The sequence below is a fragment of the Panthera onca genome, chromosome C1 (assembly GCF_046562875.1).
Source record: "Panthera onca isolate mPanOnc1 chromosome C1, mPanOnc1 haplotype 2, whole genome shotgun sequence".
Classification (NCBI taxonomy): domain Eukaryota; kingdom Metazoa; phylum Chordata; class Mammalia; order Carnivora; family Felidae; genus Panthera; species Panthera onca.
In genome coordinates, this window is record NC_138346.1 from 151,213,810 (window position 1) to 151,238,591 (window position 24,782).

The 24,782-nt window shown below is 40.6% G+C and overlaps 1 long non-coding RNA gene across 1 annotated transcript in view; it reads left to right on the forward strand.

Moving 5' to 3' along the window:
• The window catches only part of LOC132672910 (uncharacterized), a 40,619-nt gene extending 16,045 nt beyond the window's left edge, over positions 1–24,574 (forward strand). Inside the window, exons 2-3 of the long non-coding RNA XR_009607772.3 lie at positions 6,977–7,162; positions 24,213–24,574. This is a non-coding gene — a long non-coding RNA (uncharacterized LOC132672910). The remainder of the gene's footprint in view (positions 1–6,976; positions 7,163–24,212) is intronic.
• Positions 24,575–24,782: the final 208 nt, after the last annotated feature.

Sequence of the window (24,782 nt, forward strand, 5' to 3'; positions counted from 1 at the left end):
GGTCCCAGCCCTTCACTAGGCTAGCATGGTTTCTTTATTTTTAAGGCTTCAAGGCAGGGACCAGGCTGGGCAAAGAACAATGAGTAAGTCATGGAGGTGATGCTTTTAATGATACATTCGCTAATGAAATGGCACTCCATGGGTTCACTTATTAGTAACTTGGCTCAAACAGCCATATCCTACTGTCAGCTTGCCATTGACGACGCAGTGTGACCTCAGAATTGTCAACTCCACCTGAAAAAGAGCAAATGTTGCAGAAAATACAGGAGCAGCAGCATAATTTGGAGTGGAAAGATTAGCAACAACAGAGAACCTCTTGAATCTCTGTATTTCTAGTTTGCTGTGGAATTGTGCCAGAAGTGTAGTTATTTGAAGAACAGGCTAACCTTGCAGTATTTGGGTTTGCCTCTGATTTGTAAACAACTGGATGACTTGATTGAATGTTTTTGAGGCTGTATGACAGTGTTGGCACTGGAGGAGTGGCTAGCAGAACTCCATTCTCAACTAATTATATAGGGTGGCTCTTCTTTATGTTTTCCAGGGCATTGGGGTTTTTAACTTGATGTTGAGAAAATGATTTATGGGGAAAATACTTCCGTACAGACCTTGCTTAATGACCGGAGGATCAGGAATGACACATGGATGTGAAAGTTTATGATTCTTCCCATTTATGTAACCTCATTTATTTGAATAACTCAATGCCCCTTATGTCAATTATTGAATTAAACCTTTTAATATCCCTCTGTCAAATGGGAAGTATGTATTTATTTACTCTTCATTTTACGGTTGGCCATAATGATTTGAACTTTCTTTCTTGGGGGACGAACCAGATCTTACATTCGTGTTTTGCATCCCTCATTAAAGGCTGCTCCCTAAATCGGCCACTCATACACGAAACGTCCATTTTTAGGCCTCTATACATTCTCATTAACCATTCACGATTCCTGTGCATTTGGTGCTTTCTTGGTGCAAAGCTAAATGAGCATAGTTTTATTTTGTTTGCTTCTGAGCTTTGATGGTAAAACTAGCGATGTTCCAGGGTGAAATGAATTCCTGGGAATAGTATTGCATGAAATCTGACGGTTTTCATTCTCACTGGTGATTACGTCGTGTTTGCTAGTGAGGAAATCACGGAACGGGCAACGTATCTGAAGCTTCCTCAGCAGCGTGAGTCGGAGAAGCTTTCCTGGTATCGTGCACATGGTGGACACATGTTGGAGCCAATCCCTTTCTCGTGCCATCCTCTCAGAGTTTCTCTTCAAGGCTTTGCAGGTCCTGTGTCCTCTCACTTTGTCTCCTGTGACTTCAGGGTGATCAGCTCATTTCTCTGAGCCTCTAAAGCACCTCCATTCACCACCAGTTTCCACACCCTCCCTGCCTTTGGCTATCTAGTCACGAAGCCAAGCAGTAATGAAAATGGGTTTCATTAAACAGGAATCCTACTTATTTTCTCAAACCACTATGCTAATAATCTCCCTTCTCAATATAAAGGCTTAAACACATACCAATATAACTAGTTTTTTTTTTTTTTTCCAGCTATTTTTTTTTTTCTAAAGAAGATTATTTCCTGGGGATAAAAATATCTCTATTCAAAATCCAGGACTTTGTTGTTAAAAATGAAGATCTAAAGTATATAGAACTCTTTTTTTTTTTTTTTCTCTAGAAGCGAATGGAGCTTGAAACTCCCACCTTTCAGTCATTCGGTTTTGAAAATGACCACAAAAGAGATCTGAAGAGCTAAAACATTTCCTCACTAAAGCATGAATTTTGCAGGCCCTTATAAATAAATCAGGATGAATATTAGAATACAGATACAGTTTGTAGGCATATGAATATGGGTGATAGAAATATAATTTTGTTCCCGCAACAACTCAAACACGTACGAGGACACACACTGTATAATACTGAAGGAATAACAAGTTCACGTAAACTCGGATGGGCATTGTGTCTTTTTTAAAGAAAGCCACCCACACAGTTCAGGGTCATCCTTCTCTCTTGACAGGCTGCTCGTGCAGTTGCCATCTTGATTGGGGTGGAAGTTCTTCAGCCTCTGCACCCTCTATCTAATGCCTGTGGTTTCCAGTTGAGTATATAACTTCCTATTTATCTGGAAGCCTGTTTCAAAATCGGCCTCCTCGGTAGTTATCCTGACATTCGGAACTGCGGCCTCAATCTCCCTTTTTTTTTTTTTCCCCTTGTCATGAAGTTTGTGATCATCAGCAAGAAGTCAATTTTGACTCTTTCGCTCTCTGGAGCTTTTAGAGCTCTTTGCAAATACCAGGAGCATGACCCTGGAAATTTCTTTTCCCCCAGAAAAGGAAAAAGCTCCACTTGTCAATCAGTCTTCCTGAGCATAAATTCTTACAAAGGAACTCAGAGCAGCCCCTGTCTAAATCCATCAGGATGGAGGGGAGATGGGGGAGAGGGGGGTCAAGTTACTAAATAACTGTGATCAGCTTTAAAGTCTAGCTTCAGGGTTATTACTTACATTGCCTTTCGAAAGTAGCATAGATGCACAAAAGAATGAAAGAACACCAGCTCCTTTGTTACTGGACAAGTTGGAGGAGCAAGGCATTCTGATTAATGGAACTTCTGGTTTGTTGACTGTTAACCTATTTATGGACAGAGCTTACCGAGGGCAGGGGTTTGGCTGAAGATCACAGAAAGATGAATGTCTCTTTTCAGATGAGCATAATTTAACAAGTTACCCCACACTACTTTGTATTTTTCTTCATATTGGTTTTGTCTTATAGTGAGTTGTCCATATATTTCTCTCACCCAGGAGGTTACAAGCAATTTTGGAGTAGAAGTGTTTCTTTCCCTCTTTGTAAAACCTGTAAAATATTTCACATTGTAGATATTCATTAAATATTTGCTGAGTTATATTGATTTTTCCCCCTCTAATATGTGTTTAGATATATTGCTCTACCAATGACAAATGCCCACGATGTACATCAATGCCTTGAGTATGAAAAAAAAGGCCTGAAAAACATGTAGTGTGTACTTTGATGACTTCTATAAAACTTAAAAGCAAAACTTTTCCTTAAAACCTCACATGTTCATAAAATAATACCTGAAATCCTGATATATACGCATACTGACACACACACACACGCACACAATCTGTTTGAAATATATTCTAGCAGAAATGTAAAAAGATAAAAGTGGATCATAGAACAATGAAGGCCCTAGGAAATACCGGACGTATGATTTAAAGAGACTAAAGGTGAGTCAATAACAAATACTCATTCAAGGTGTCCTAGCTGTACTGTGCCATACTAGGTACTCTGAGGGTACAAAAATAAGGAAACTAAACATAGGGCTCCTACTTTGTTTTACACACTGTTCTAGGTCCATAAGTACATCGAGGATAAAAAAAGATATTCCTGCTCCTTGCCACAGAGCTAAAGAGGAGAGCCCAACAGTTAGCAATTAACATAGTAATTTAGCTAGGTATGCAGTGGCCAGAAGGGGGTACATACAACAGACAAAGGAAAAACAGATCAGGGTAAATGAGAGGGCTGCGTAGTCAGGTAAACAGTGTGATCAAAGTTGGCTTTTTTCAGAAGGTGGTATTTGAGCAAAGACTTAAAAGAGAAGTTAGCCAAGCAGATACCTGGGGAAAAAGATTCCAGGCTAAGGGAATGGTCAGTACCAACGGTGAGAGCAAGCTTGGCAGGTTGAGGGACAAGAAGTAGGCCAGGGTGGCTAGACAATAGCAGGGCATGAAAGCAGGGGAGTTTCACAAGGTCAGGTGGCAATGGGGTCCCCCAGGACCCTGCAAATGAAAATGAGTAAAATAGAGATCCATGGCAGGGTTGTTAGCAGAGAAGCAATGTCATCTGATGTATACTAGCTGTTGTGCTGAGGACGGGCTATAAAGGTGCTAGAAACAGGGAGACAAGTTCAGATACCGCTGCTGGCTGTATGATCCAGGTGCAATATGAGTATGTCCGATTCGTTGTCTTCTTCCTCCATTAGATTTCAAGCTCTCTTAGCAAAGGCACATCTTGTCCAAGTATCCTTTCTAACATAGGTTTTCTCACAAAGTAGGTTCTTAACACATATATTTTGAATGAATGGATATGTAACTTAAGTATATTGTAGAAAATGACTAAAATCCCCCAAAAGTTTAAGATATAGTGCTCCGGACATGCAGAGGAGAGCAAAATCATCTGTAACTTGCAAGGTTTGTAGTGGAGGAGATATTTCACTGATTTGCGTGATGGTAGCAGCAGTAGGGAAAATAGCGGCAGGTACCATTTACTGAGAACACGCTACATCCCAGGCTGTGTGCTAATGTTTCGCATGTATCAGCAATAGAAAACCAGAGAAGGGAATCCCCCATACAGGACATAAGGATGCAAAGTTCAGGGTTTGAATAGGTGGCCGGCTAATCATTTTGCTTTGTTGGAAACCTGATGCAGAATACATGATGGGAGGTAAAGCTGGAGAGGTAGGTTGAGGCTACATCATGGAAGACCTAAAATTCACACATTATGCAGGTATTTTGGATATGATTCAGGGTTTTGAAGTTTATTTGTTTATTCAGCAGGGGAGTGATAGGTTTAAAGCTGAGCTTGGGAATGATTAATATAACTCCTAGATTACCTTTGGATCATTTAGCTAGAGAATAAAACTAGATGAGCAGTTGTTGCTAAGGTCAAAATTACAGCTTTATCATTTGGAAGCACTGATGTAGAAAACAGAAAAATGACACACCCTGATATTTGCATGAGCCTTCGCAGTTTGCAAAGCTCTCGCATTCGCATTATCCCACTTGATCATCACAGCAGCTCTGCTAGGTGGCATTGTTATCACATTTTACAAATTGAGATGATTTATGCAAAAGCGATCGGTGCACAGTCTGGCCTGTAGTAGATACTCAAGAAATGTTAGCTGAAGTGGAAAAATAAGGAAGTACAGGCTTAGAAAGCCTAAGCATATTGCCCAAGGTCATAGAGCTGAAAATAAATGACAGAGCCAAAACTTAAAGCCAGTTTGTCTGAGTCCAATTCTCTTTGCTCATGCCCTAACTGCTTCTCTGCCACCCACCAGAGCGCCTCAGAAGTTCTTGGAAAATGACAGGTAAAGCAATCTAGCGTAATACCTAGTTAACTAACCTAACACAAATCCCGATATGGAAAATGTTACTTAGTATCTTGTATAAAATTTCATTTTAAGGATTTCAAACATATACATAATATGTTTATAGTACGTCTCTGCTTTGATATGTTCTATTTTTATATGTTAGTGTATTTGCCTGTACATATGAATGTGTGAGCAAAGGTGTATAGATGTATATAGATGTGAAGCATTAGTTTGCTAGGATTGCCATAACCAAATACTACAGACTGGGTATCTTAGACCACAGACATTTATTTTTTCATAGCTCTGGAGGCCAGAGGTCCAAGACTATGGCGTGGGCAGATTTACTGTCTACCGAGGCCTCTCTTCTTGGTTTGGAGGCAGCCCCATTCTCTCTGGGTCCTCTCACGGGCTTTTCTCTGTGTGCCGTCTCTTTGCACGTCCAAGTTTTCTCTTCTTCTAGGGAAACCAGTTAGATTAGGGCCAACCAGTTAGATTAGGGAAACCGGTTGGATTAGGGCCAACCTTAATGATCTCACTCTAATTTAATTACTTCTTTGAAGGCCCTATCTCCAAATACAGTCACATTCTGAGGTACTGAGGGTTAGAACTCCAACACATGAATTATGAGGGGGATATATGTCCAGCTACAACATATTTATTACTACTGATTTGTTATTTTTTAAATTTTTTGCTCATAAGCCTTTTGGAAGTAGTGGCGTCTGTGATCTCCTGTTTCAAATTTCCAAAATGTGGTATTTGTTCATTAAATATTTCCTGGGGACAATTAAGGCCTTGGCACAATGACATGGGCACAGTGTGGTTTATCAGTGGACATAGTATGAGCTTTGGACACCTGTAACCTTGCTTTTAATTCCAGCTCCATTGCCATTTTTTACCTGTGTGGCCTTGGGCTAGTGACTTAACCTTAGTTTCTTCACTCATAAATTGTGGGTAAGAGGGCCTTCTTAGCAGGTTTGGGTGAAGATTAAAAATAATTTATGTAAACACATCTAGCACAGGGCCTGCCCCTTCAAAGGGGCTCAGTGAACGTTAGCTCCCTTTTCCATCACGGCCCTGAGCTCACAGGGCCCTGCTCCCTCGGACAGAGGGACACATGCACACAGATAATTTTACTGGAAACTGATATATGCCATGAGGGCTGTATATAACAAAAGACTGTGTTTGCTGGGATGTTTTTTGGTATTAGCTTAACCAGGATGTTTCTGTAGTAAATACAACAGGAACCCAGTTCACCATTCTGTTGAAAGATCATTAGCTAAGCTAAAAAAAAAAAAAAAAATTAAGAAAGCTATGTGCTATCCAAACCTTCAAGGTAAATAAAAATTGAGTAATTATAAACCCCAGACGGTTTCTCCCACCGCAGTAGGGCAGCCTCTAAAATTTCCCTCAGTGACCGCCCCCCCTTCCCCGCCCTGTCCCATCTCCTGGTATTCTCACCCTTGTGTAATTCCTGCCTCCTCCGAATGTGGGCAGGATGCAGTGATTCTACCCGCCCCCCCCCTTTTTTTAATGTTTACTTATTTTTGAAGGAGAGAGAGACAGAGCATGAGTGGGGAAGGGGCAGAGGGAGGGGGAAACACAGAATCCAAAGCAGGCTCCAGGCACTGAGCTGTCAGCACAGAGCCTGACGCTGGGCTCAAACTCCTGGACCGCGAGATCATGACCTGTGTGGAAGTCAGACGCTCTGGCGCGCCCAGGTGATTCCCTTCTAATGCACATAACTCGGCAGAAGTGGGAAGGCCCTTCTGAGGCTGAGTTACAAAAAGACTGTGACTTGCTTCCTGACTACTCTCTGGGGCGTCTCTCCTACTCACTCTCATCTCCCTCTCTCCCCCTGTTCTCTGTCTCTTTCTCTAATGGCCAGTTGCCCCATTGGGAGGACGGCGCGCAACCGGTGGAGAGGCCCACACGGGTGGATAGGAAGTACTTCTGCCTCCTGCCAACAGCCTCTTGAGCAGGACTGGGAGCAGGTCCTCCACTGCCAGCTGAATCTTGACGTGACTGCAGCAGCAGCCAACAGCTTGACCCGCCTTGAGCCCCAGGCACTCAGGTCAGCCACACCTAGACTCCCAACCCACAAGAGCTCTGAGGTAATGAACTGTGGTTGTTTAAGCTGCTAAATTTGGGGGTAAATTGTCACACAGCAATAGGTAAGTACTTCCCACAGGGATATTTACACTTCGTTCAACTTGAATCTTTTCACATGATAGTGGAAATCAACGTTTTATTTCTTCACGAGGGTCTTTGCACTCAGGTATCACCTACACCATTAAAAAAAGAAGAGGAGATCTAATCAAAGGATGATTTTATATGAATTTTTCCTTTTACTTAGTAGAATCATTGGATGGAATATTATTAGACTTCATAGAAGAAAAAAATAAGCAAAGATATTTTATTTTTACTCACTAGTAAACAAGTCAGGCATGACATGGCATTGCTAAAAAACACTTTGCATATCACAGTACGAAATCACAACACAGTTTAGGGGGAGGGCTCACAAACGGGATCTGTGCGTGGAACTCTGCTTAGAAAGGTGTTGGAAGTGGGTATTTGGGTGGCTCAGTCGGTTAAGCCTCTGACTCTTCCTCTCGGCTCAGGTCGTGTGATCTTGCAGTCATGGGATGGAGCCCTGCATGGGGCTCCATGTTGAACATGGAGCCTGCTTGGGATTCTCTCTTTCCCTCTCTCCCTGTCCCTCCCCCACTTGCTCTCTCTGTCTTTCTTTCTTTCAAAATAAATAAAATATTAAAAAAAAAAAAAAAAAGAAAGGTGTTGGAAAGAAACCATAACAGTGGGATCTCAAGAAAAGAAGGAGCCATATAACTGAAAGCCAACATATTTAATTTTTACTCTACTAGATAAAAATGCAAATAGATTCCTCATCCACCTTTTAAAGGATAGGTGCAAAATACATAATAGCATTGACAAGTTGTATTTATAAGGCACCTTCATGTCTGTTCTTTATATCTTTCCTATATGACCTATGCTGTTTCATAGTTCAGTTTGAAATAGGTCAGATTCAATGTTTTTTGCTCCATTTTACAGATGAAAAATAGAGATGTGATTCCAGTACCTTGGGAATACAGATTGACTAAACCATCTTTCACTGCAACAATTTGAAAATTTTAGTTCGTACCTCATAAGACAAGTATCTATCTATCTGTCTGTCTATCTATCTATCTATCTATCTATCTATCATCTATCTATCATCTATCTATCATCTATTTATCCATCCATCTATTCACTCACCCACCATCTTTCTATCCTCAGTACTTATCTACAGGTCAGTTATCGGACAGTTGCAACCTTCTGAAAGACAGTCATGAGCCTGGAGGTAAGAAAATGTTCTGGCATTGGCTAAAATATGAGCCAAAGACACTTGAGCTAAAACATAGGCTCTGAAATGGTAATACTAAACTCTTTAAGAGTTTCTTAGACTTTCTATGCAGAACCCGGAGGCACTTTTAAAAAACACAATTCTAACAAATTTGGGTTTGTTAATTTGTTTGTTTCCAAGACTGGAAAAAACTAAGTGAGGAGACACAGAAATGGTAATGAGAAAGGCTGACACAGGGACAGAATTATCTGATAGCCAGGAGGGCTAGAGAAGTATTTTTAAAAGCAACCATAAAGCCAGAGAAAGCAGTTTAGGATACTTTTATAGCAATAATAAACATTGTGACTCATTTCAAAATGCTCTATAATAATAAATGCTCATAATTTATTAAAATCATTAAAATGTCAAATGTTTAAGGAGACAAACAAAGTGTAGCTGGCATATTTGGGGTATTTACTTTGTAGCAAAAACCATGCTAGGTGCTTTACATCCATTATCTCTAATCCTCTCAGTGCTCAAGGTTTTGGAGATAGGAAATGAAACTTCCAGAGTTTAAGCCATTTCCTTAAGGTCATACAAGTGCTAATAAGTGAGCCAGGATTCAAACTTAGATTTCTCTGATTGAAAAATCTCCACTCTGTCCACTATTCTACACAACCTGAAAGATGCCAATCAAAAACTGTTTAAGATTTAAAAAAAAAAAAAAAAAAGTATCTTAGTGCCTAAGGGTATAGTTTGCTAATCTGGAAACTGAATCAATCCTGTTCTATCCATAATTCCCCCAAAATAACACATAAGTGAAATGTGAATCTTTGTGTACTTTTTGGTGGGGAGAGGAGTATATTTTTCTGCTTGACATGAACAGGGTATTTTTTAAAAAGTAAGACTTATAGCAGCAAACAGGCTGCTTTGTGAGGCAGTGGGTTTCCCATCTCTGAGAATATCGTAGCCATCACTAACATCTTCCAGGAATGCTGAAGATGTTATTTCTATACAGAGTAGGAAGTAGGTTGCTAAAGACCTGCCTCATTTCTAAGAATCTGTGTCTCAAAAATCCTATTTCATCCTGATATGCAGTATTTCTAACTTGTAAGTGGGGAAGAAAGATTTGCTACTAGATGAATTATTATTCTTTAGAGCACAAAAATAGTGAGTTCAACCCCCTTGGCAGTTGCATTTAGCTAACCAATTTTTTGTGTCTTTAATTCTTTGGTGTCAAATGGATCACTGAATGTTCAATGCTTAATTACCGAATCTTCATCATCCCCAAATACTTCTGTGCTTAATATTTATTAAAACCCTTTTTTCAGTGAGACAAACCTCATCTACCATCTGAAATCTAATTTTCTTGACATTTTGTAGCTAGTCGTTATGAACTAATAATATACAGTGCTGTTTGAAATCATCATTCCTTATGTTATACTATGAAATTAATTTTTCCCTTTTGATTTTTAATACATTTCTCTTGTTCTATTCAAAGAATGGTAGGGTGCCCTCCTAGTGATAATTTTGACCATTCATTTTAAATTGCTATCCAAAACAGACTGAGTAGTGTTTCACACGAACATTTTTATTAAATTTCCCATGATGTTACATATGATTAAAAAAATAACTACTGTGGCAAAAAAAAAAAAAAAAAAGGAAAAGAAAATAAAGCCAAAGGAACATATAATCAAACATTTAATATCTTAGAACAGATGAAATAAACCTAAATCAGCATAGGTAAGTAAAGATTAATATTTGTAAGATGACTTTCATTGATTAAAAAATTTGGCCATTTATTTCAGGAGTGGCTTATCTGTTAGGCTCAGTATGCATAGTATGTGGTATCCACAGTATTTTCAGGACCACACAAGAATGTTTTAGTTTAAAATCAGAAGGAAAAAATTAGCTTAGGTAAAAGAAAAAAATTTTTAATGAATTTTTAAAAAATATTTATTTTTGAGAGAGACAAACAGTGTGAGCAGGGGAGGACAGAGAGAGAGGGAGACACAGAATCCAAAACAGGCTCCAGGCCCTGAGCTGTCAGCACAGAGCCTGACACAGGGCTCAAACCCACAACCTGTGAGATCATGACCTGAGCCCAAGTCAGACGCTTAACCAACTGAGCCACCCAGGTGCCACAAAAGAAAATGTTTTAATAGATGATATTAATATATTCATCTTTATACCAATATGATTATAAGATAGAATTTAAAAAAATGGAAAAAAGTGACCCAAGAATGCAAAAGTGCCCAGGGCCCATGCAAGATATTATGTGGTCCAGATTCACTCATTCTAACAGGATTTATGAGCTCCCTGCTGTTTGTCAGGGACTGCACTAGAGCCGACGTATGTGGGGGGCGGAAGAAAGTGGGGTGAAATGGTACTGGAAGAGGACCCAGCTTTTAACCTCAAAGAACATGTGAATTGCTAATGAGTAAAGAAAGTATGAGAATGGATCATTACAATACAATGTGGCAAGTGGTATTATAGATAAAGACAAAGTGCCAGGGGGCTACTGAGAAGGCAAGAACAAGTTGTGCCTGGTGGCCGTGGGGGAGGCGGGTTCATACAGCACATGGTAGTTACACTGAGTTTTAAGAAAGGAGATTTCTCTTTCTTTTCTTTCTTTCTTTCTTCCTTTCTTTCTTTCTATCTTAATGAAATGGGTTAATAAGGAGGTAATGAGGGGGCTGTGTTCTTGGCTAATGGATGGCATGTGCAAAGGCCTTGGAGCATGATAGGCCTTGGTATTTTCCAGAAACTGCAGATGGTACATTATGCCTGCATAGAGTATATGCAGATGGCCTTAAGGGTGTAGAAAAGGTCGGCAGGGTGCCATCCTTGCCCTGCTAATGAGATGATGTTATATTTTATAGCACAAGATCTATGTTTCTTAACCTTGGCATTAAATACCTTTCCCATTTGGCCCCTATTGGTGGTACCACCCCCACAAGACGCTCTACCAAAATGCTCTAATGCCAGTCACCCAAATGGACTTGCTTTCCTACTTCTGCTCTTTTGTACATGTTCTCACTTTATCTGTAATGCACTCTGTCCTTCTCTGACATCATAGACTTCGTCCCTGAAGCCACCTTGGCCCCAGGCAGCACACTTACCAGGTCACACAGTACAGAGCTGAGAAGGGCCTATGGGGTTATCCAGTCATTAACCTTCATTTTGCTAATAAAACTGAGGCCCAGAGAAAGCAAGCAACTCGTGCCCGTTCCCACAGGAAGCAAAACAGAACCAAATTCGCCTGACTTTTGGTGGTACCGAATTCTGTAGCAGCTGTCTCCACATTTGGTGATTAATCATGTGCTGTCTTGACATAGCTGGTGTCATCTTCAAAGATTTACTTTTACCATTTGATTTGTTTATACATTGTTATGGTTTTCCATCCAAATGTCATTCCCCTGTGGGCTGGAACTGCCTCTCATAGTGATTTCCCACAGGACCTAAAGCAGTAAGCCCTTAAGTAGTTAATAATCTGGTTTAGGTTTCTCATCGTCATGAAATGATTTGCCTATATTATAGAGAGTATTAAATCTATGGCAAGAAAGGAAAAACAAAAACAAAAACAACCCAGCACCTGTCTTAATTTGGGTTTTCAAGGATCAGTGCCTGTGACATTCCTGTGCCCTTGATTTATTGAGTGTGTTCTTCAAGAAACAAAACAAAACAAAACAAACAACCTGTGAAAGGGTGAGGCTAGAGATGGGGAAAGGGCAAGTCTGGCCTTGGCAGCCTGACCTGTTTGAAAGAGGGAGTTCTGGAGCATTAATAACTGTGCAGAGTTGTCCAGAAGGGGCAGCACAAGCCTCTCCCACCTCCTTGCTCTAAGTAAGACACTGTGGGCTGCCTCCTGGGGGCTGGGGCCAAGAGGGCTGTGTGAGTGTAATTTCCTCGGTGAGAAGGGGTTCTTGTCTGCTAAGGACAAGTCTTGAAGTTAGGGCCTGGGCCACTGTGAATCACCGTACACCATAATCACAGACGCCCGGGACCGGTGGATCCATTCGGTAGAGGGAATCTGAGCAGGGAACCAATTGCATCTTTCACCACCTTCACCTGCGGGACAAAAACTCCCAACAAACAAAACAGCAGAAGAAAACAAAATGAAAACAAACATGATAGAACCCAAGAACCCATTTTCTCCATCTGCAGTCTGACCTCTTCTGGTTCACTCATAAATTTTCTCAAGATGGGGCGCCTGGGTGGCTCAGTCAGTTACACGTCCGACTTCGGCTCAGGTCACGATCTCGCGGTCCGTGAGTTCGAGCCCCGCGTTGGGCTCTGGGCTGATGGGCTCAGAGCCTGGAGCCTGCTTCCGATTCTGTGTCTCCCTCTCTGTCTGCCCCTCCCCCGTTCATGCTCTGTCTCTCTGTCTCAAAAAAAAAAAAAATCTTTTTTCTCAAGTTATTCCCAAGCAGCTTCACCTAACCTAATGTCCATAGTGACCCCTTTTCTCAGAAGAACAGATTTAATGTACAAACAAATGATTCAGTTCTTCTAATGGTGTGGCTTACGATGTCAGGAATGCGATCACTGCTGGGGGTAGGAAAAAAAGCCATAGATCATCAGAAATGTGATCATTTCCAAGCTTTTGAAGAACAGATACTGCAATTTTTTATTCTGCCTCCAAATAGCCACAGTGACTGAGGAAAACACCAAACCCCCAAATTAATCCTCTCTGCACATCGCAGAAAAAAAACACCAAATAATTTGCCCCACAGCTAACAACAACAACAAGAAAAAAAAAAACCCACAAAAACAAACAAACCAAAAAGCAAACAACAACAATTAAAAACAAACAGGAAAACAACTAAGGCCCATATAAATGGAGAGTTTTCTTTAAGATCTCATCAGGCATAAAAAATGTGCAGAGGCACAGCTCTGAAATTAAAACACAATCTGCCCAGCAGTGTGGGGTCTGGCCCTGTGTGACAATTCCTGAAGACACCCTCTCTTTGAACCTGGAAAGTAATTTTGCTAGTTCTAATCTTAGGTTGAGCCGGGCAATTAGGATTCTTTCAGGTCTCTGCTACTTCAAATGGCTCCCGTTCTCATTCCCATTACTCTCAAAAACGAAGTCCACATTTTCCTCAAGCCCTGGGCACCTCCGTTTACTCCTCTAAATCTGCATTGCCTCCAATGGAGTGCATGGTTCTGCATCTGAATGTGGGATGTTAGCAACCAAAGCAGGCTTTGTGCTTCCAAAAGCTTCGCCCAGCGACACCAGGAAGCAAGGAAACCACTTGGGCCCATTATGTGGTTTCTTTCTCTGCAGTAATCTTTGCCTGTTGCTCCTGGGTTGATTTTTAAAATCTTCATTATTTTGTATCCTTCTCACAGTGTGAGATTTAGAATAATTCAGCTTTCTGTTGGAAAGATATAAGGAGAGGTTCCCACAGATTTCCTTGAGCACCCTGAAGCTTAGCGGGGATCCCGGCCTCCATGCTATTTCCTTTCTTAGCCCCCAGTCAGACTAGATGCCAGGCAATCCCTGTGGCTTTGCACACGAGGTTGTGGATATCGATTTGGAGAAAATAATAACTACTAATAATTTCTAAGAAAACTAGGGTCAAAACTTCTCTAATGTCTACTTTTTTGTGGAATTTGTACCTGTTATATTATGTTTAAAATATGACAAACTCTTAATGCATTTGGCATAGAAAGAAAAACCAGTTAGCAAATGGACATTCAAAATTGTTTCTCTGAAAAACCATTTATCAGGCAACCTCCCTAATTACGGTTCTTTAACCCTCAGATTGTGTTGGAACTCATGAGAAATTAAACCGACAAAATACATGAATCCTTCAAAATTCCCTAGCTTGTACTTTGCTTTGCACAATTTTTTTTAATTAAAAGAAAAAAAACACATTTAAAGTGGGTACATTTTCCCATGACCTATTGTCAATAATAAATTATTCCCAATAACAAATTTATTTTTACCAATAATAAATATTACCAATAATATTAGCAGAATGAGTTTTAACTAAAAGGTCGTGGAGGAGAGAATGGTCTTAGGTAACCCCAGCCACAGAGGCTGGAGAACAGGAGCAATAGTGAATGGGAGTTTGGGAAAGCGAACTATTTCGGTACCAAGATGATGTTGATTTTGTATATGGTGTATTTGAAGTGACTGGGGACATCCAAATGGAGACTCCATTAGGAACTATGAAGGGAAATAAAGACGTGATGAAAAATCTGGGAGGCATGGCCATCTTTTGTACCTGTGGACCTCTCATAAACGTCACAGATTTGCTTGTCCCCATTCATTCACCTGTATTTAAGAGAAAGAATGTGCCAGGCACCCAGGGGTTGCACAACAAGTTCCAAGTGAAGCAACAGGCCCGTCCGGACCATTGAATGACAGCCAAATCAGTACATCCTTGAGGGCCAGGGGAAGGCTGCTGAGTGACTCCTGCAAGCCCCACTCTATATGCTAATGCTTTTAATGGGTTTGTCCTGATGAGAATTCAGAAGTTAGAAATTGGCCAATTTTCATTCCCATTCAACTGATAAGGGGTGGTCAGTGAGCTACTTTAAGCCCCAGGAAGATTATGGGTTTTGGCTTCGCTGCCCACATGTCTAAAGGAGGCGACAATTTCTGATAATTCCTACTCCTGGAGGGGAGAGAAAGGGAATGGAGAAACTGTTAGTCTGGACCTAATTCTGAACCACAAGGGGGAATTGGTTGATGAAGTGGAAGTGATTGAAACTGAGGGGGAAAAGTGTCCATGGTGTGTCAGCCTAAAGTGATAACCACGAGTGAGGAGGTTGGGCCTGGCGGATGTGTTCCCTGGATCTGAGAAGGACTGGCATCTTAACAGGAGAGGAGAACAGACAGATGTAATTCCACAGCAAAACTGTGAAAGGGAAGGAATTTTAAGAGAACTGGAAAACATTCAGGCATAGGATTCTAACTATGCAGCTTCAACTTTATGGAGGTATAATTGACAAATACAATTGTAAGCTATTTAAGGTAGACAATTTGATGATTTGATACATGTATGCAGTGTGAAAGGATTTCCCCCATGAGGCTAATTAACATATCCATCACCTCACATATTTTCCTCTTTTTCCCTCTTTTTTTTTGACATTTAAGCTCTAATCTCATAGCAAACTTTAATTACACAGCACGATATTATCAACTTCAGTCACCTCGTTAGATACTCAGACCTTATTCACGTTACCAAAAGTTTACACCTTTTTACCAGCCTCTCCCTATTTCACCCACCTTCCAGACCTTTGCAACTTCTTTTCTACTCTGTTTCTAGGAGATCAACTTTTGTTGTTTTAGATTCCACGTATAAGTCATATCATACAGTATTCGTCTTTGACTGGCTTATTTCACTTAGCAAAATGCCCTCCAGATTCATCCATGTTGTCATAAATGATAGGTAATAAAAAAAGAAGAAATGACAGGTAATACTTCATCACGCACACACACACACACCTCACACTCTTTATCCATTCATCTGTCGATGAAAGACCATTGTGGATAAAAACTGTGCCATTTCAAATGATCTTAGAGTATAAAAAAGGGAGACTTTTATTAATCAGAGAACAGAAAGTTTCTGACAAGCCCAAATTTTCATTTGGGCTTTTAATAAAAGAGGCATAATTCATCCAAATGAATGAAACTTCGGTTCTCAGGATACTAAGATTTGTTTACTTAGACTGAGCTTTCTGATTTATTTTTTCTACTCTTGTTATTTTAGTTGAGAAAGACTGAGCCCAGAGTCTCTACAAAAGTGGTTAAGGTCAGTTTCCTAGTGATACACCATGACTGCAGCCCAGTGTTTCTGATTCTTAGTCCAGGCCTCTGTCTGCCACATGACTGGTTTCTCAACAAAACCAGTCTGAGAATTCGAAGAGATCTGAAAGCTTTTCTGGAGTGAAAGGGACGCCGAGTGAGCAGTGCTCCTGTTGGCTCTCACCCCTCACCTCCCCATCCTGCTTTCAACAAGAGTTTACTTTTCTTTTCTTTTTTTTTTTTTTAAAGGTTATTTATTTATTTTGAGAGAGAGAGAGAGAGACTGAGAGAGAGAGCACATATGAGCAGGGGAGGGGCAGAGAGAGAGGGAGAGAGAGAATCCTAAGCAGGCTCCAAACCATTAGTGCAGAGCTGGACGCGGGGCTGGAACTCACAGACTGCGAGATCATGACCTGAGCCGAAATCAAGAGTTAGATGCTTTACCGACTGAGCCACCCAAGTGACCCAACTCTCCTCTGTTTTATAAATACGGTGAGAAGGTATGATTTTATTTTCAAAGGCAGTTCTAAGATCTTTGAAAACCTGTACCTCCCCAGGTCATTTCATTGGTTAGAATTCCAAAAATAAGAGTATTGAACCAGATTCTGTGTGTGTGAACAATGATTAGGATGGAGACTCAAATAAATATATGTTAAAAAAATTAAGTACAAATTTTATTCTAATAAAACCTAGGGCATACAAGCAAAGAGGAGAGAAGGCGCCAGATCTATAAGAACCTCCAGAAGCCTAGAGCTAGGAATTGATTGGAGTTTCTAAAAATGGCAGTGAAAATGCATTTCTTAAAATTATATTTGGAAGATGATGATCAAGGACCACGACTTTGCTAAATTTTGTTTTGTTTTGTTTTGACTCGGTTCTGATAACTGGAGTTAATCTCTCTGGATCTCTATCACATATGTAGGCATCTAATTATAATCATAAATTAAAAATATTTTTTAAATATTTAACCACAATTTGTCCTAAATTTAATGGCTTTTAATCTGGCAGTCTTAGACAAACACTTTTGAAAAATCAGATTCAGCTTTCAATCTCCATGGTCAAAGGTTTGGCCAGAAAGTGTGTGAAACTTGGCACGTTCCCTCAGATGTTCCAGTTTCTTTTTTTCACCTGCCTCTACCTCCCTGGGTTTATTTTGTGTGCATGGCTAATGGAGTTAATGATGGCCCTTCAGCTTTGGGGCTGCTGCACCTGGTTAACGGTGAACCCAAGCCTGATTTATTTATTTATGTATTCATTTATTTATCTAGCTATCTATCTATCTACTTATTTATTTATTTATTTTGATTCCTCCTCCAGAGAACTCTTCCAGGGAGCTTCGTGACCTGCCAGCTTCTTGCTTTCTGCTGAATCTGCTTGTGCAGAGGTTGGATCATGTCAAGTCCTTGTCTCACCTGGCTGCCAACAGACTTCTTGCTCAGCACCTCTTGAATCTGCTCATGTTTATTTAGAAAATAATTTTGGTCCAACCAAAGAAAAAAAGATGGTTTTCTGTGACATTGGCAAGAGGAATCTTCATGGGGTTGATGGCTGTATTCCCGCCTCAGAAAGAAAAGGTGCATGGGCCCTATAGGCCATCTGCTGTTGGGCATCAGAACCAGGGGTTCTATTTCATTTTTTCCAAGATTGCTATTCTACCCTCTGCTCTGAACTAGTGCCAAATGTCCTGAGGGGCTTGCCTTATGTGAAATGAGGGCTGCAGCATCAGCCGATGGACATTGTGCTTTTCATGCCTTTGTGTATTTCTCTCCCCTGGCTCTGACTCTGCCCGTGATCTCATTCATTTGACTCCCAGTTTTCTCTTCGGAAATGTTTAATTCATGCAGCTCGTGACCCTAACCTGATCTAATATCTGCAGCCTCATCACCCTGTGCTCTGGCCACACTGAATTAACAACTGATCACTAAACCTACTAGACCTTGATGTGATTGTGCATCCTTGAGAGCTTTTTTCTTCCCTCAAATGCCCTGCACCTTACTCACCGGGCAGACTCTTACACTGCTGCCGAGAGCTTGTTCGATTGTCTTTCCCTTTGTGAAGATTTTCTGAGCCCCTCAGGCAGCTTGCTTTCCTGTTTTGATCTGTCACAGTATTGGACACATTTCTTCAGTTTGTTTATTCATTCATTGATTCAACAGGTTTCTTTAATTCGTTACTGTGTGCCAACCACTGTAGGGCACTGTGAACAGAGTGGTGAATAAAGCAGATATAGTTTCCGATAACGATGATCAAAGTCATAGATGATTTTAAAAGTATCAATGATTAAATTAGCGTGAAGAAGTATATCACATATGGGAACATAGATTGGTGGAGGGGCAATGTAATTCAGGGCTTTGAGAGGGCCTCAGGTAGGAACAAATGTTCGAGCTGAGAGTTGAACCCTCGGTGTAGGCAGAACGGTTTATGCACCGTGTATCTTCATACATAGCACCTGACAGTCACTCAGTAAAAGCTCGTGGAACCAATGAACGACTGAATGTACTATACAACCACAGTGGCAGTTTGAGGACTTGCTTAGAGTTTAATTTCTGCCAACTCATTTTAACAGTGTAAGGGCTCTGTAATATCCAGATAAAATGTGCGTATGTGTATATATGCACATTCAGAGAGAATTTAGTTAATACACGTACATGTATGCCACATGACCTTGAAAACTGTTTGCCGAATATTAGGCTAGTTTGAGAGAACCTACGACTCAGGAAACTGGCTTTGTAGCAGACACAGCTAAATCTGGAGCCTCATCTCCCGCGGAAGGAATGAGTGTCCCCCAGCTTCTGGGAAATCTGTTCCTTGAAGGCCTCAGGCCTCACTCAGCCCTCTCAGTGCAGTGTCCTTGGCGGAAGAGAGCAGTCTCACTCAAGGTCACCCCCCTTCCTTAGCATCCAATAATTGGTCTGTGGTGAAAAGCAGAGGCATAAAGGCTCAGCCCCTTCATCCCAACTAAGTAGAACTCTGAAGGGACCATCTGAGGGCCTGAGCTCCTCATATAGTTGGTTGACGGCCTTGTTTTCCCTCTGCCCAATCTGGCTTCCTTCTCTTCTGTCACAGGTGATATTCTAATAGCATTCCCTAATAAACTTCTTGTACACTAGTCCTATCTCAAAGTCAGCTTCCCAAAAGGAACTGGCAGCAGGCTCAAGGGGCCCAATAAATAGCATCCGTCTTACTTGCTTGAATTCTGAGCATACCCAAAATAAGACAAAAGAATAAAAGAGATTGGAAACCAAAATATCATTGTTATTACTGATAAAACTGATATTGCAAAATGTGAAATACAACCGTGAACTGTGCTGCCTCATCCTGAATAATAGATTGACACCCATGTATTCCCCAGCGGCACAAGGCTGGGCAAGACTCACCCCACAGAGACAAAGCCTCATCCTGTAAATTACAGCAAAGCGGGGCTTTGAGAGGGATCCTGCATGCTCAGATCCTACACCTGGCTTGCTCTTGGAGAGGAGTGAGGGGGTGCAGAAAGAGGCCGGATGGTTACCCTAGTGGCACTCCCTCCCTGTGAGAGGAACACCAGGAATGGGCAGCGGCTCCCAGCCCTCTCCTCCCGTAGCACGACCAGAGAGCCAAGCTCCTGGTTTCAGGAGCAAGAGAGGCCACAGTTCTTGCAGGGTACTACAGGGAAGTGGATGTGCTTTTGACATTTGTTTCTATTGTTGTTCAAAAGAAACGGTGCAATTACCTACTGCTCTCTTAGGAATGGAAAGCACAGAACCAAAGAGAATTTTCAGTGCTTAAGTTCAAGACTCCAGGATGAATTCCTTTGCTACTCATCCTGAGTGGCACTGCTCCTGTGTCCATTTTGATAGGATCTATTTTCTTTTTTTTCTTTTTTTTTTTAATTTTTTTTTTTAACGTTTATTTATTTTTGAGACAGAGAGAGACAGAGCATGAACAGGGGAGGGTCAGAGAGAGGGAGACACAGAATCTGAAACGGGCTCCAGGCTCTGAGCTGTTAGCACAGAGCCCGACGCGGGGCTCGAACTCACGGACCGCGAGATCGTGACCTGAGCCGAAGTCGGCCGCTTAACCGACTGAGCCACCCAGGCGCCCCATATAGGATCTATTTTCAATGGAGGAGAACTGACGTACATGTATACATATTCACACAAGTAAAAAAAAATGCTTATTTTATGTCTATATCAATATACAGTGGAAATATATATGGGCAAAGAGAAAGAAATAAAGACTAGCTTCTTTTTCTCTTACATTTAAATTTATTATAAAAATAATAGTATTAAAGGAAATTTTAGGAGAAAACAATTGTGTTTTGCTAAAATTTTATCACTGCAACATGTTTTGTATTTGCATCATGTTTTGTCCATAAATATTAGTATTTTTGCATATACACAATTTGGAGCACTTTCCGTTTTGTTACTTGGTCTTTTTAATGATCACTTTTAATGCTACATTAATATTCCATCTCGTTAATTTACCATAATTTATTTAACTATTCCCTTCCTACTGGATATTTAAAGTGTTTCTAAATTTTGCAGTGATAAATACATCTGCTTTTAAAATTAGCAGACACAAATATAATGCAACAAGTAATTTTAAAAACTACTCACTTCAATTATTTTACAAATGTACAAGCCATAAATACATTTGAAATCTTAGAATAATGAAAGTTTGGGCTTTACTTTAAAAGAGGGACTGGGCCTAATGGCAACTGCTTATCCTCGCAGTTAGATAGATCTCTATACCATGCTTGTTGATGAGAATGTGGATGCTTTCGTGGCAGTGACCATATCGTGTAACCTTATATCTGGAAAGCTTGGTAGCATGTCAACTGCATAGTAGGCGTTCAAGGAATGTTGGTGCGTAACATAATTTAATAATAATAATAACAATAATAATAATGAAACAAAACAGATGAACATATGGAAATCAGGGGGAAAGAGAAGAGAGGGAAACAAACCACAGGAGACTGTTAGTGATGGAGAACAACTGTGGGTTGACGGAGGGAAGTGGGTGGGGGGATGGGCTAGATGGGTGATGGGTATTAAGGAGGGCACTTGTGATGAGCACTGGATGTTTTACGTAAGTGATGAATCAGCGAATTCTACTCTTGAAGTTGATATTGCACTGTATGTTAACTAACTAAAATTTAAATATAACAAACAGTAAAGAATGTAGGGAGTGGGGAGTGATGACAGATAAATCCAGATGGTCTGGAGGCAAATTTTCTTCCTCCTTTAGGTAGCTTAGCAGAGAGCTGCCTCAGCTTGATCAGAGAAAAGACATTTGGTTGTTGGTGGTCCTGCCAGGCAAAACTGTTCCCAGGGACCTCAGAATAAAGACCTTGACCCTCGGTCCATACACTTCTTTTTTTTAAAAAAAAAATTTTTTTTTAATGTTTATTTATTTTTGAGACTGAGAGAGACAGAGCATGAATGGGGGAGGGGCAGAGAGAGAGGGAGACACAGAATCAGAAGCAGGCTCCAGGCTCTGAGCCGTCAGCCCAGAGCCCGACACGGGGCTCAAACTCACGGACCGTGAGATCGTGACCTGAGCTGAAGTCGGACGCTTAACCGACTGAGCCACCCAGGCGCCCAATGGTCCATATACTTCTTAGCAATGTTTCTGAGCTTGGAGATCCTTCCCTATCTTTGTTAGAGATCTCACTTAGAGAAGCTAGGTGTTCTTTAGCTCTTCCTAAGCTATCCTATAAACACGTATCACAGTGTGGAGCAGAGCTTGTTTTGTCTTGCTGTGCTCCTGGGAGCAAGTCCAGCCTGCTGGCTGAGGCAGGCCCTGCTTCACTGAAGCCTTGTTGTTTTCATGTAAACGTATTTATGGAACAGACATGGATTCAGGGGCAGTGTGCTTCTTTTCTGCTTCTAAGTGTTTTCCAAATAAGCCCCATATCATACATACACTGTGTAGCTTTGGGGACCCCCTTACATAACAGGGAGAAAGAAATAAAGTCATGGAAGAGAAATAGGCTCTAGAGATAGTTTCAGTCAAGAATCAGATCCAGAGACAAAAAAGAAAAACCAACAAAATCACGGAAAGGAGAAAGATAATCATATAAAGATATTAAAATTAGTGGAGTTAGGGGAGCCTGGGTGGCTCAGTTGGTCAAGTGTCCAACTTTGGCTCAGGTCAAGATCTCATGCCTCATGAATTCAAGCCCTGTGTCGGGTTCTGTGCCGACAGCTCAGAGCCTGGAGTCTGCTTCGGCTTCTGTGTCGCCCTCTCTCTCTGCCCCTCTCTCGCTCATGTGCTGTGTCTCTGTACTTCAAAAATAAATAAATATTAAAAAAATTTAAAGATTAGTGGAGCTAAAATTGAAGTATCAAGACTTGGGATGTGGTATTTGTGCAAAGGTGGACAAATAGACCAAAGAGACTGAATAAAGAATGCAGAAACATACCCACACATATATGGCCACCTACTCTACAACAAAGACACCATTGCAGTTTGGTAGGGGAAGGATGGACGCCTCAGTGAAGGGTGCAATGGGATATCAGTATGGAACAATAATTTATTTGACATGGATAGACCTGAATGTGAAAGGTAAAGCAATAAAGTTTCTAGAAGAAAACACAGGAGAATCTCACAACCTTGGAATAGGCTCTCATTTCTTAAAGAGGACACAAAACTCACTAACCATATAAATGAAAGATTGATAAATTGAACTTCAATAAAACTTAAGACTCCTTTTAATCAAAAACACCATTAAGAGGGTGAAAATGCAAGCCACAAAGAGAAGAAATTGACAATACATCCACGCAGCTAGAACTTATATCCATGATGTATTATAAATTCCTACAAATTCAATTTAAAGACAGGGACGGACCACCCAATAAAGCGCTGGACAAAAAAATTAAGTAGGCCTTCACAGATGAGAATATCAAAAAGGTCAACAGGGCTATAAAAGATTGTGCAATAATCATCTGGAAAATGCGAATCAAAACTACAGTGAGATGTCACCATGTACCATGATGGGTACACTTAAATAGACTGATGATGCCAAGTGTTGACAAGGATGTGGTGCAACTTGAACATTTATATTTTTCATGAAAAGGTAAATTGGTACAGCCACTTAGGAAAATTGTTTAGCAATACATATTGAGACTGAACATACGTTTATCTCATGACCCAACAATGCCATTCCTAGATAAATGCCCAAAGACTATCCTGTGCTATATAGTCATGTACTATAATGCACTACTCTGTTCATAGCAGTTCTATCATCCTCCTTCCCACGCTCCTCCTCCTCCTCCTCATCATCAAAACACAAAACAATCCAAAAGTCCATCCACAATTGAATGGATAAATTGCAGTGTATTCATACAATATAATACCCCCTAGCAATAAAAATATGTACAATTGCTACCTGCAACAACATGAATAAGTAACACAGATACAATATTGAGTGAAAGAAGCCAGCTACAAAAGAATGCATACTGTATATCATTTACATGAAGTTTGAGAACAGTCAAGACTAACTTATGGTGACAGAAATCAGAATAGTGATTATCTCTGGGGGTGGAATATTGCCTGTGAAGGGGCCTGATGGAGACTTTGGTGATGCTGGAAATGTTCCATATTTTCATTTGTATATGCATATGTATGTATATGTGTATGTTCCATATTTCCATAATGTATAAGTAAAGAATTTGTTGCCCTATTACTTAAGATATTTGTATTTATTGTATATGTGTTATACCTCAAAATAATAACAACAATTGTAGGTTTTTCTTAATCTCATATTACCAATTTTCACTAAAGTGTAACACCAAAAACGAAAATTGCGTGCCTTATTCTCATCCCCGTCCAAAGATATCACTGCGGTATATAGCAGCTACATGGGTGCTCAGGTGAAGTAGCACGTGATTAAGGAAAGTTAACTTGTGGCTTAGTCAAAAACTTGATTGTGTCTGTAATGAACGACTAATCCCGACCAGATCACTCTCATTGGCTAGAGTCCCACTAAGTTCATTTTAGTTAATGTCTGACTCTTCCCTTTCCTCCTTCTATTGCTAGGACTGTGCTGTCTGCTCACTTTTGCCAGATTACTGCTACATCCAACTCCAGCTCCAAGTTCATGAATTCAAGCGATAGCTCTGCTGATAAATTCTTCAGTGGGTTTCACGTACCTTCTTTCTTCCAGCCTCCACATACGGTACTCAGTACTCGTGTTGGATTGTCTTCTCTTAACATTGTTTAACCATCTGTTAACCCAGCCTCCTGCCCAAGGGGCTTCGTGGGGAGGAATGATTTGAAGTTTCTGCCGAAGTGCTTTACAGTTGGGGATAGTCCATTAATTGTTGATTTTGTTTGTATTCAGCATTCTGCTTCTATCTGTGGTTTTAATTGATGTGAACGTGCCCAGGGGCTTGTGCTGGACCCAGCTGTATAAATCAAATAAATAAATAAATAAATAAATAAATAAAGAAAAAAATGAAGTAAATCTCCCCTGGAATAAATAGATAACACAGCTTTCTCAATCTTCTTTTTTTTTTTTTCTTTCAACAGTGCTTGTAAATGTGCCCTGGGGCTTATATGTGAGAAATGTATCCAAAGTTTAAAGACGTAAATAATAAGCATCCATAG